General features: G+C 40.0%; 1 long non-coding RNA gene across 3 annotated transcripts; it reads left to right on the top strand.

Annotated features, from left to right (window-relative positions):
* Positions 1-4,330: 4,330 nt before the first annotated feature.
* LOC125804850 (uncharacterized) lies at positions 4,331-7,151 on the top strand. 3 transcript variants are annotated; one of them, XR_007441042.1, is made up of 3 exons: positions 4,331-4,500; positions 5,682-5,716; positions 6,171-7,151. It is a non-coding gene; the product is annotated as an uncharacterized LOC125804850 (long non-coding RNA). The 3 variants fall into 3 exon arrangements; XR_007441044.1 differs by lacking the exon at positions 4,331-4,500 and adding an exon at positions 4,509-4,547; XR_007441043.1 differs by lacking the exon at positions 4,331-4,500 and adding an exon at positions 4,601-5,041.
* Positions 7,152-9,949: the final 2,798 nt, after the last annotated feature.

Raw genomic sequence — 9,949 nt, 5'->3', positions numbered from 1 at the left:
ATTCCTAACGTATTCCAAATGGTTTTTAAGTGGTTATTAGGCAGTTTCTAATATTTTCCATGTGGTTGCTAACTGGTTGCTATGGTATCCGGGGTGGTTGCTAAGGTGTTGCTAGGTGGTTGCTAAGGTGTTGCTATGGTATCTGGGGTGGTTGCTAAGGTGTTGCTAGGTGGTTGCTAAAGGGTTGCTAGGTGGTTGCTAAGGTGTTGCTATGGGATCTGGGGTGGTTGCTAAGGTGTTGCTATGGTATCCGGGTTGGTTGCAAAGGTGTTGCTAGGTGGTTGCTAAGGTGTTGTTATGGTATCCAGGGTGGTTGCTAAGGTGTTGCTAGGTGGTTGCTAAAGGGTTGCTAGGTGGTTGCTATGGTGTTGCTAGGTGGTTGCTATGGTGTTGCTATGGTATCCGGGTTGGTTGCTAAGGTGTTGCTAGGTGGTTGCTAAGGTGTTGCTATGGTATCCAGGGTGGTTGCTAAGGTGTTGCTAGGTGGTTGCTAGGTGGTTGCTAGGGTGTTGCTAGGTGGTTGCTAAGGTGTTGCTAGGTGGTTGCTAAGGTGTTGCTATGGTATCCGGGGTGGTTGCTAAGGTGTTGCTAGGTGGTTGCCAAGGTGTTGCTATGGTATCCTGGGTGGTTGCTAAGGTGTTGCTAGGTGGTTGCTAGGCAGTTGCTAAGGTGTTGCTATGGTATCCTGGGTGGTTGCTAAGGTGTTTCTATGTGGTCGCTAAGGTGTTGCTAGGTGGTTGCTAAGGTGTTGCTAGGTGGTTGCTAAGGTGTTGCTATGGTATCTGGGGTGGATGCTAAAGTGTTGCTAGGTGGTTGGTAGGCGGTTGCTTAGGTGTTGCTATGGTATCCGGGGTGGTTGCTATGGTGTTTCTAAGTGGTTGCTAAGGTGTTGCTAGGTGGTTGCTAAGGTGTTGCTATGGTATCCAGGGTGGTTGCTAAGGTGTTGCTAGGTGTTGCTATGGTATCCTGGGTGGTTGCTAAGGTGTTTCTAGGTGGTTGCTAAGGTGTTGCAAGGTGGTTGCTAAGGTGTTGCTATGGTATCCAGGGTGGTTGCTAGGGTGTTGCTAGGTGGTTGCTAAGGTGTTGCTAGGTGGTTGCTAAGGTGTTGCTATGGTATCCAGGGTGGTTGCTAAGGTGTTGCTAGGTGGTTGCTAGGTGGTTGCTAGGGTGTTGCTAGGTGGTTGCTAAGGTGTTGCTAGGTGGTTGCTAAGGTGTTGCTATGGTATCCAGGGTGGTTGCTAAGGTGTTGCTAGGTGGTTGCTAAGGTGTTGCTAGGTGGTTGCTAAGGTGTTGCTATGGTATCCGGGGTGGTTGCTAAGGTGTTGCTAGGTGGTTGCAAGGTGGTTGCTAAGGTGTTGCTAGGTGGTTGCTAGGGTGTTGCTAGGTGGTTGCTAAGGTTTTGCTAGGTGGTTGCTAAGGTGTTGCTATGGTATCCAGGTTGGTTGCTAAGGTGTTGCTAGGTGGTTGCTAAGGTGTTGCTATGGTATCCGGGGTGGTTGCTAAGGTGTTGCTATGTGGTTGCTAGGGTGTTGCTAGGTGGTTCCTAAGGTTTTGCTAGGTGGTTGCTAAGGTGTTGCTATGGTATCCAGGGTGGTTGCTAAGGTGTTGCTAGGTGGTTGCTAAGGTGTTGCTATGGTATCCGGGGTGGTTGCTAAGGTGTTGCTATGTGGTTGCTAGGGTGTTGCTAGGTGGTTCCTAAGGTTTTGCTAGGTGGTTGCTAAGGTGTTGCTATGGTATCCAGGGTGGTTGCTAAGGTGTTGCTAGGTGGTTGCTAAGGTGTTGCTATGGTATCCGGGGTGGTTGCTAAGGTGTTGCTAGGTGGTTGCAAGGTGGTTGCTAAGGTGTTGCTAGGCGGTTGCTAAGGTGTTGCTATGGTGTCTGGGGTGGTTGCTAATGTGTTGCTATGGTATCCAGGGTGGTTGCTAAGGTGTTGCTAGGTGGTTGCTAAGGTGTTGCTAGGTGGTTGCTAAGGTGTTGCTATGGTATCCGGGGTGGTTGCTAAGGTGTTGCTAGGTGGTTGCAAGGTGGTTGCTAAGGTGTTGCTAGGTGGTTGCTAGGGTGTTGCTAGGTGGTTGCTAAGGTTTTGCTAGGTGGCTGCTAAGGTGTTGCTATGGTATCCAGGGTGGTTGCTAAGGTGTTGCTAGGTGGTTGCTAAGGTGCTGCTATGGTATCCGGGGTGGTTGCTAAGGTGTTGCTAGGTGGTTGCAAGGTGGTTGCTAAGGTGTTGCTAGGCGGTTGCTAAGGTGTTGCTATGGTGTCTGGGGTGGTTGCTAAGGTATTGCTAGGTGGTTGCTAAGATGTTGCTATGGTATCTGGGGTGGTTGCTAAGGTGTTGCTAGGTGTATCTAACTGGTCGCTAGGCAGTTGCTACCATTTCTAAAGTGGTTGCTAAGCAGTTGCTAGGCAGTTGCTAACGTTTTCCAGGTGGTTGCTAAGGTGTATCTAACTGGTTGCTAGGCAGTAGTAGATAAAAAGAAAGAGTGTTAAATGTAGAAGTAAAGAAAAAGGGAGAGCCTGAAATAGAGAAGTAGAGAGAAGAGCAAGAAATAAAGAGAGAGTAAGAGAGAATAGAGAAATAGAAAAGTAGAAAGAAAGAGACAGAAAAGTAGAGAGAGTGAGAAAGAGAGAGTGAGAAATAGAGAAGTAGAGAGAGAGTGAGAAAGAGAGAGTGAGAAATAGAGAAGAAGAGAGCAAAAGAGAGTGAGAAATAGAGAAGCAGAGAGAGAGTGAGAAGTAGAGAGAGTGAGAAAGAGAGAGTGAGAAATAGAGAAGTAGAGAGAGTGAGAAATAGAGACGTAGAGAGAGAGTGAGAAAGAGAGTGAGAAATAGAGAAGTAGAGAGAGAGTGAGAAATAGAGACGCAGAGAGAGTGAAAAAGAGAGTGAGAAATATAGAAGTAGAGAGAGAGAGTGAGAAAGAGAGAGTGAGAAATAGACGTAGAGAGAGAGTGAGAAATAGAGACGTAGAGAGAGAGTGAGAAAGAGTGAGAAATAGAGAAGTAGAGAGAGTGAGAAATAGAGACGTAGAAAAGAGTGAGAAAGAGAGAGTGAGAAATAGAGACGTAGAGAGAGAGTGAGAAAGAGAGTGAGAAATAGAGAAGTAGAGAGAGAGTGAGAAATAGAGACGTAGAGAGAGAGAGTGAGAAATAGAGACGTAGAGAGAGAGTGAGAAAGAGAGAGTGAGATAGAGAAGTAGAGAGAGAGTGAGAAATAGAGTGAGAAATAGAGACGTAGAGAGAGAGTGAGAAAGAGAGTGAGAAATAGAGATGTAGAGAGAGAGTGAGAAAGAGAGTGAGAAATAGAGACGTAGAGAGAGAGTGAGAAATAGAGTGAGAAATAGAGACGTAGAGAGAGAGTGAGAAAGAGAGTGAGAAATAGAGGAGTAGAGAGCAAAAGAGAGTGAGAAATAGAGAAGTAGAGAGCAAAAGAGAGAGTGAGAAGTAGAGAAGTAGAGAGCAAAAGAAAGAGTGAGAAATATAGAAATAGAGAGAGAGTGGGAAAGAGAGTGAGAATTAGAGAAGTAGAGAGCAAAAGAGAGAGTGAGAAAGAGAGAGTGGTTGCAAAGCCCTGGCTGGGGTGCCGGGGTGTCCAAACTTTTGACTGATAGCTGCTCCATACAGCAGCTCCTCCATACACTCACAGTACTGGAGGAGCAGGGGAGAGAAGGGGTTCCGTGCACAGAGCTGCTCGTGTGCGAGATGGAACTCTGGGCCCCCCATTCATTTCTATGGGAAAACTTCGTACGAAAATTGTACGAAAACCGTACGTCGTATCACTTCGCAATCTGCTATTAATTTTAAGATCTCGGTAAGATCTATAAGCTCGCCAAATTTGGTCTTCGTATCTCAAAAATTGTGGCGGTTACGGACGTTTAAAATTTCGCCCCATTCATTCCTATGGGGAAAAAATGCGTACGTTTACGAAGTTTTTACGAAAACCGTACGATAAATCGCTCCAAAAAGCACAAGCACGCTAAGTTGGCATAGGTCCTACGATCCGTGAAAGTTTCGTGATTCTACGTTGAAAGCTCTAGGAGGAGTAGCGTACAGAAAAAAAGGCGTAAGAATAATAATAATAAGAAGAAGAAGAAGATTACGAAGAACAATAAGTTGGCTTTTCCAAGCCAACTTAATAAGAAGAAGATTACGAAGAACAATAAGTTGGCTTTTCCAAGCCAACTTAATAACTAGAAAAGGTAAAGTTCGTGAACGAACTTTAAGTTGGCTTGGAAAAGCACACTAATAACGTTGAAAAGTTAAAATGGTTGCTAAGCTGTTTCTGTATGAAAAGCACTGAACTGTTTAACTGTAAGTGCTAAACCTCATTACCGTGTTACTCAGTGCCTTTTTCTCTGAAATAAAAATAACACTTTGTAAAAGGTATTTTACCTACATTAAGGATTCATAGGGAGTAGGGAGAAGGGACCATGTTGTGAACTGGACGCGCCCCACAGACGTGCCCTAGCAGCGCGCGCAGAGGAGCGGCTTATTGCTTGGTCTGAGGTAGGTGTGGCTAACAGTCACTGGAATGAGTTTAATGTGTCATAAAGGTGAAAATACAACAAAAGACGCCACGTTTAATTTCTTCTTCGTATATTTAGTTAGAAATCCGACTAATAAATATAAATCATACCGAATTATTTAGAAAAAAGGTTAAAATACTGTTATTTCTGTGTTTGTACAAACCTAGGTTGCTAGCGTGCTAGCTAACAGGCAGCTCAGAGTTAGCGGGCTAGCTAGCGTTAGCTCCCTCAGAATGATACAGGGAATTCTAACATTTACACTCGTACACAGACCTCAGACACCTGAATATTTGAGAAACAAAAGATAAAAAAGCATAATGAGCTAGCTAGCTAGTTAATTATTGGGTTTTTCAGTTTTTCAGGCAGTATTTTAGCTAACATTAGCAGTTAGCCATCCACTGCAGTCTGCCATGCACTGGTTTAAACTGGTTTAATCTGGTTTAAACCAATGCAGAGTGTTCTAAAGACTGACTGAACACTACTGCAAGGGTGCTGCAAATTTTATCTTCCTCCATTATTATGTATGTTCAATTACAAGCATTTAAACAATATTTTCACAGTTTCTGTTCCTTACTGGAGTTATCTATTATCATCACTGTTCAAAACCTACTGCAGATACAATTAGTAACAAGCTCTCTGTTTTAAATATTTTTAATAAATGTATTTGACTAAAATATTCCAAAGTCTGTCTAAGGGGTGTTGTATTAGTCAGCATTAAACCTTATATGTTAATTTTAAATTATAGCAAATTAGGGTGTTAAACATCTATTTTGTTATAAATGTCATTAAATCTTAACTCAACATTGCAATTTAAAATATCACCAATTTCTTTAAAAAAGACGTGTAATAAAATTAATAAAGTAATTCATAACTAATTATTAACAATATTTTTTTAAATAGTTACTGCTGTTACAGTGTAAGTTAAAAATAATTAATTTATTTTCGGATTCTAAAAGTAAATAAGTTTTTGCCTGTTGACACACTAACAATGTTAACAACAGTGAAAATATGCCAGACGTTTTAAATGTAAATTTTACTCAGTAAATTGTGGAGTGTACTGTAATGATAAGTTTTCATCTGACATATAATTGACTTTAAATTATTTATTGTGGCTTTAAGCTCAAAAAGAGTTACTAATTACTTCCTTTTTTAATTGTACAGGATCAAGAAAGCTGTGGCGTTACAAGAAAGCACTTGTAAGTATAAACAATTGATCAATTCTAACAGTTAAATAATTCATAATTAGATATGTTAAGATCTTAAAGGAAAGTAAAGTCGCTCTGGATAAGGGCGTCTGCTAAATACCTTAAATGTAATGTAAATGTAAAATCTGTGATCAGCCGATATTTCTCAATTTAGCCAATGCTCTGATCAGATCATATTAGGGAGATTAGGTTTATAGCAGCTCTGTAGCTCACTGTTCCATATTCAACAGCTAAATGTTACTCTTTACAAAATTCAATAGTATGTCTTTTTTTAAATCCTGCTTCACTAGCCTTAAGATTTACATTTGTTAGACAAATAATTTGTAGACTGTAATTTATGTATGTATAAAACTTTGATCTGAATGTAGTTTATTAGAAGTAGCTGTTAGAAGTAGTTAGAACAAAACCTAATGTTAGTGCAATTTGCATTTCTCTGTTTTTACAGGTCCCGAAAGTCCTTCTCCAAACTGACTCTGTTGAGAAAACGGCACCAAACTGACTCTGTTGAGAAAACGGCACCAAACTGACTCTGTTGAGAAAACGGCACCAAACTAACTCTGTTGAGAAAACGGCACCAAACTAACTCTGTTGAGAAAACGGCACCAAACTGACTCTGTTGAGAAAACGGCACCAAACTAACTCTGTTGAGAAAACGGCACCAAACTAACTCTGTTGAGAAAACGGCACCAAACTGACTCTGTTGAGAAAACGGCACCAAACTGACTCTGTTGAGAAAACGGCACCAAACTAACTCTGTTGAGAAAACGGCACCAAACTGACTCTGTTGAGAAAACGGCACCAAACTAACTCTGTTGAGAAAACGGCACCAAACTGACTCTGTTGAGAAAACGGCACCAAACTGACTCTGTTGAGAAAACGGCACCAAACTAACTCTGTTGAGAAAACGGCACCAAACTGACTCTGTTGAGAAAACGGCACCAAACTGACACTGTTGTGAAAACAGAACAATTTGAGATAATATTGTTGTAAAACCATAACCATTTGAGATCAGACACTGTTGTGAATACAAAACACCCTTTGAAGACAGACATTTGTGAAAACTGAACCCCCTGAAAACGGAACCCTTTAAAAACACTGTTGTGACAAGATAATCCTTTGAACAGACCTTTTTCTTTATTTATCCTGTTAGTATTTTCTTGTGATTTGTTTCAGTTCTGGTGATCTAAAGAAGCAGACTATCTGAAGCTGAAGACCATCTCCATCTGGACCTTATCTGCATTTGAAGACTGTCAAACATCCACATCATTACATTTAGTTAATTTCCTTGCCATTTTATTGCTTATTCGTAATTTTAATCCAACTTTCATTTATTAAAGACTGCATATTGCTTGTGGATTGGATTCCTTCTGTTTTTGAATTATATGTACACTTTATTGTTATATTAAATATTGTGTGTGGATACTAAGTTTTTTTCTGAATATATTTTAGATCTATTTAAGCCTTATAAATAAGGTTGTTTCATAAGAAACTATTTTTGCTTTTAGAAACTGACTCTAGTAAATTGATATCTTGAACCAACACATATCTTGGGTACTGAGTTTTGAAAAATAATTTGATTAAATTGAGGAAAAATATACATAGTCTTTAACGAAACGTTGTAAGGGATATATATATCTAATTTGCATAAAGGTTCTTCAATCAGAAAAGGTATTATACCCATTTCACTCTATATAGTTGTGGACATTTTGTTAGGTTGTTATTTGAGGTACTTGCTTTACAGCAGTAACAAACTAATCAAGCAAAAGTAGCTAAACAATATATTTGTGTACCCAACATTAAAACTGCAAGAACGTCTTGGACATTTCAGAGTTTACTGCGTAAGATCTGGACATTTTGTTAGGTTGTTATATATCTTGGGTACTGAGTTTTGTAAGTGTGAAAAATAATTTGATTAAATTGAGGAAAAATATACATAGTCTTTGGAAAAAACTGAAATTCTTTATTTAAAAAACATTGTAAGGGATATATATCTCAGCTGGGTAAAGGTTCTTCAATCAGAAAATTATACCCATTTCACTTCATATAGTTGTGGACATTTTATTAGGTTGTTATTTGAGGTACTTGCTATACAGCAGTAACAAACTAATCAAGCAAAAGTAGCTAAACAATATATTTGAGTAGTGAACAATAAAATTGCAAGAACTTCTTGGACATTTCACTGGGTAAGATTTACATTTTTTATATCAAGGTTTACTGTGGTATACTGTTAAAACTAAAAAAATGCCGAAGAAAAGCAAGAAAGCCGTCGCAGCAAAGCAACGTGAGGCAGCAAAGGTAAAACCCGAAAGTGCTGAACAGCCGGTAAACAACGTTAGTACACACGTGGCCACAGTCTGTGCATTTCATAATCAAGACGATGACCGCTATGAGCTGTTTAGTAGAGGAGTTCAGTGTACCTGTAATTCACTTACATTTCTAGCAGTACACAGTGAAAATAACGACCTGACCAGCCTAAACCTTGACCAGATATTAACACAGGGTGATGCTGTTTATACTCAGGTTAAACAAACATTACTGAATGAAGGGAGGTTTCAGAGTAACCTGCTGGCATCTGATGAGCTTCCCTGTACAGTAGAGACAGACACGCAGTGTTATAGTGTTATTAAACACCCACAGAGATACGGATTTCTGAGAGATGAGGCCCGTCAGGGGATGGATGAGTATGTGAATTTGGAGAGAGCACTAAACTGTCTGAGAGGTGATGTAACTGATGCTCTGCTGATCACTGGAGGAACGTGTGTTGCTGTGTTCAGAGATCGCTCAGGTAGATTCGGGTTCTTTGATCCTCACTGTAGAACACCTGATGGACTAAAAGCTGATGAGAATGCAGGTACTGCTGTGATGCTCACATTTGCAAATTTAGAGGACATGACTGAAAGATTACTAATACTGTACCAGGTGTGTCTTAAACTGAAAGATTATCATCAGTATGAGCTCCTCCCCGTGTCTTTTGTGAACATAAACACAGCAACTGCTGCAGAAGCTACTGATAATCAAATAACAGAAGACCCCTGTCCTGATCTGCAGGCTGACATTAGCCAATCTGTGCCACAACCTGTGACTAAATTAACCAAAACTCAAAAAAGAAGGCTTTATTACCGTCAAAAACACATTAAGAGAAAAGAGTCCGCACAGACACAGGGAGTGAAGAACAGATTAAGCCGGACAAGCAAATATGCAAATGATCCCAAATTCAAAGAAAAGATGAAACAGCGCAGTCGAGTGTTTTACACTGAAAATGTAAATTACAAACTTGCGAAGCAAAAGTCTGTGAAATTTAATTACATAATAAACTCAGTGTATAAAGCAAAGCAAAACTGCACATTACCTACAGGTACAAATGTAATCCAGATTACAGAGAAAAACAAAGGCGGTATGTTACAAACAGCTACAGAAAAAACCCAGATTACAGAGAAAAACAAAGGCGGTATGTTACAAACAGCTACAGAAATAACCCAGATTACAGAGAAAAACAAAGGCGGTATGTTACAAACAGCTACAGAAATAACCCAGATTACAGAGAAAAACAAAGGCGGTATGTTACAAACAGCTACAGAAAAAACCCAGATTACAGAGAAAAACAAAGGCGGTATGTTACAAACAGCTACAGAAATAACCCAGATTACAGAGAAAAACAAAGGCGGTATGTTACAAACAGCTACAGAAAAAACCCAGATTACAGAGAAAAACAAAGGCGGTATGTTACAAACAGCTATAGAAATAACCCAGATTACAGAGAAAAACAAAGGCGGTATGTTACAAACAGCTACAGAAAAAACCCAGATTACAGAGAAAAACAAAGGCGGTATGTTACAAACAGCTACAGAAATAACCCAGATTACAGAGAAAAACAAAGGCGGTATGTTACAAACAGCTACAGAAATAACCCAGATTACAGAGAAAAACAAAGACAGTACATTACAAACAGCTACAGAAAAGATGAGGCTTTCAGGCAAAGACAGAAACAGTATTTTACTTATCGATACAGAACCGATCTCAATTTTTCTGAGCAGAAGAAACTGAAATTTAAAAGCCTGCACCAGACTGATGTGCATTTCAGGATAAATCACAGAGAACAATGTTTACTGCGGTTAAAAAACAGAGCATCTAGACGTGATGCCTTACACAAGATACACTGTGCACAACAAATACAGAGGAAATACAGACTAAACCGTTTCCAGCTACAGGGAAACACACCATTAC

The sequence above is a fragment of the Astyanax mexicanus genome, chromosome 10, assembly GCF_023375975.1.
Source record: "Astyanax mexicanus isolate ESR-SI-001 chromosome 10, AstMex3_surface, whole genome shotgun sequence".
NCBI classification, from domain to species: Eukaryota; Metazoa; Chordata; class Actinopteri; order Characiformes; family Acestrorhamphidae; genus Astyanax; species Astyanax mexicanus.
Note: the sequence above shows the minus strand (reverse complement) of the source record. Positions and strands in the feature narration are given on the sequence as shown.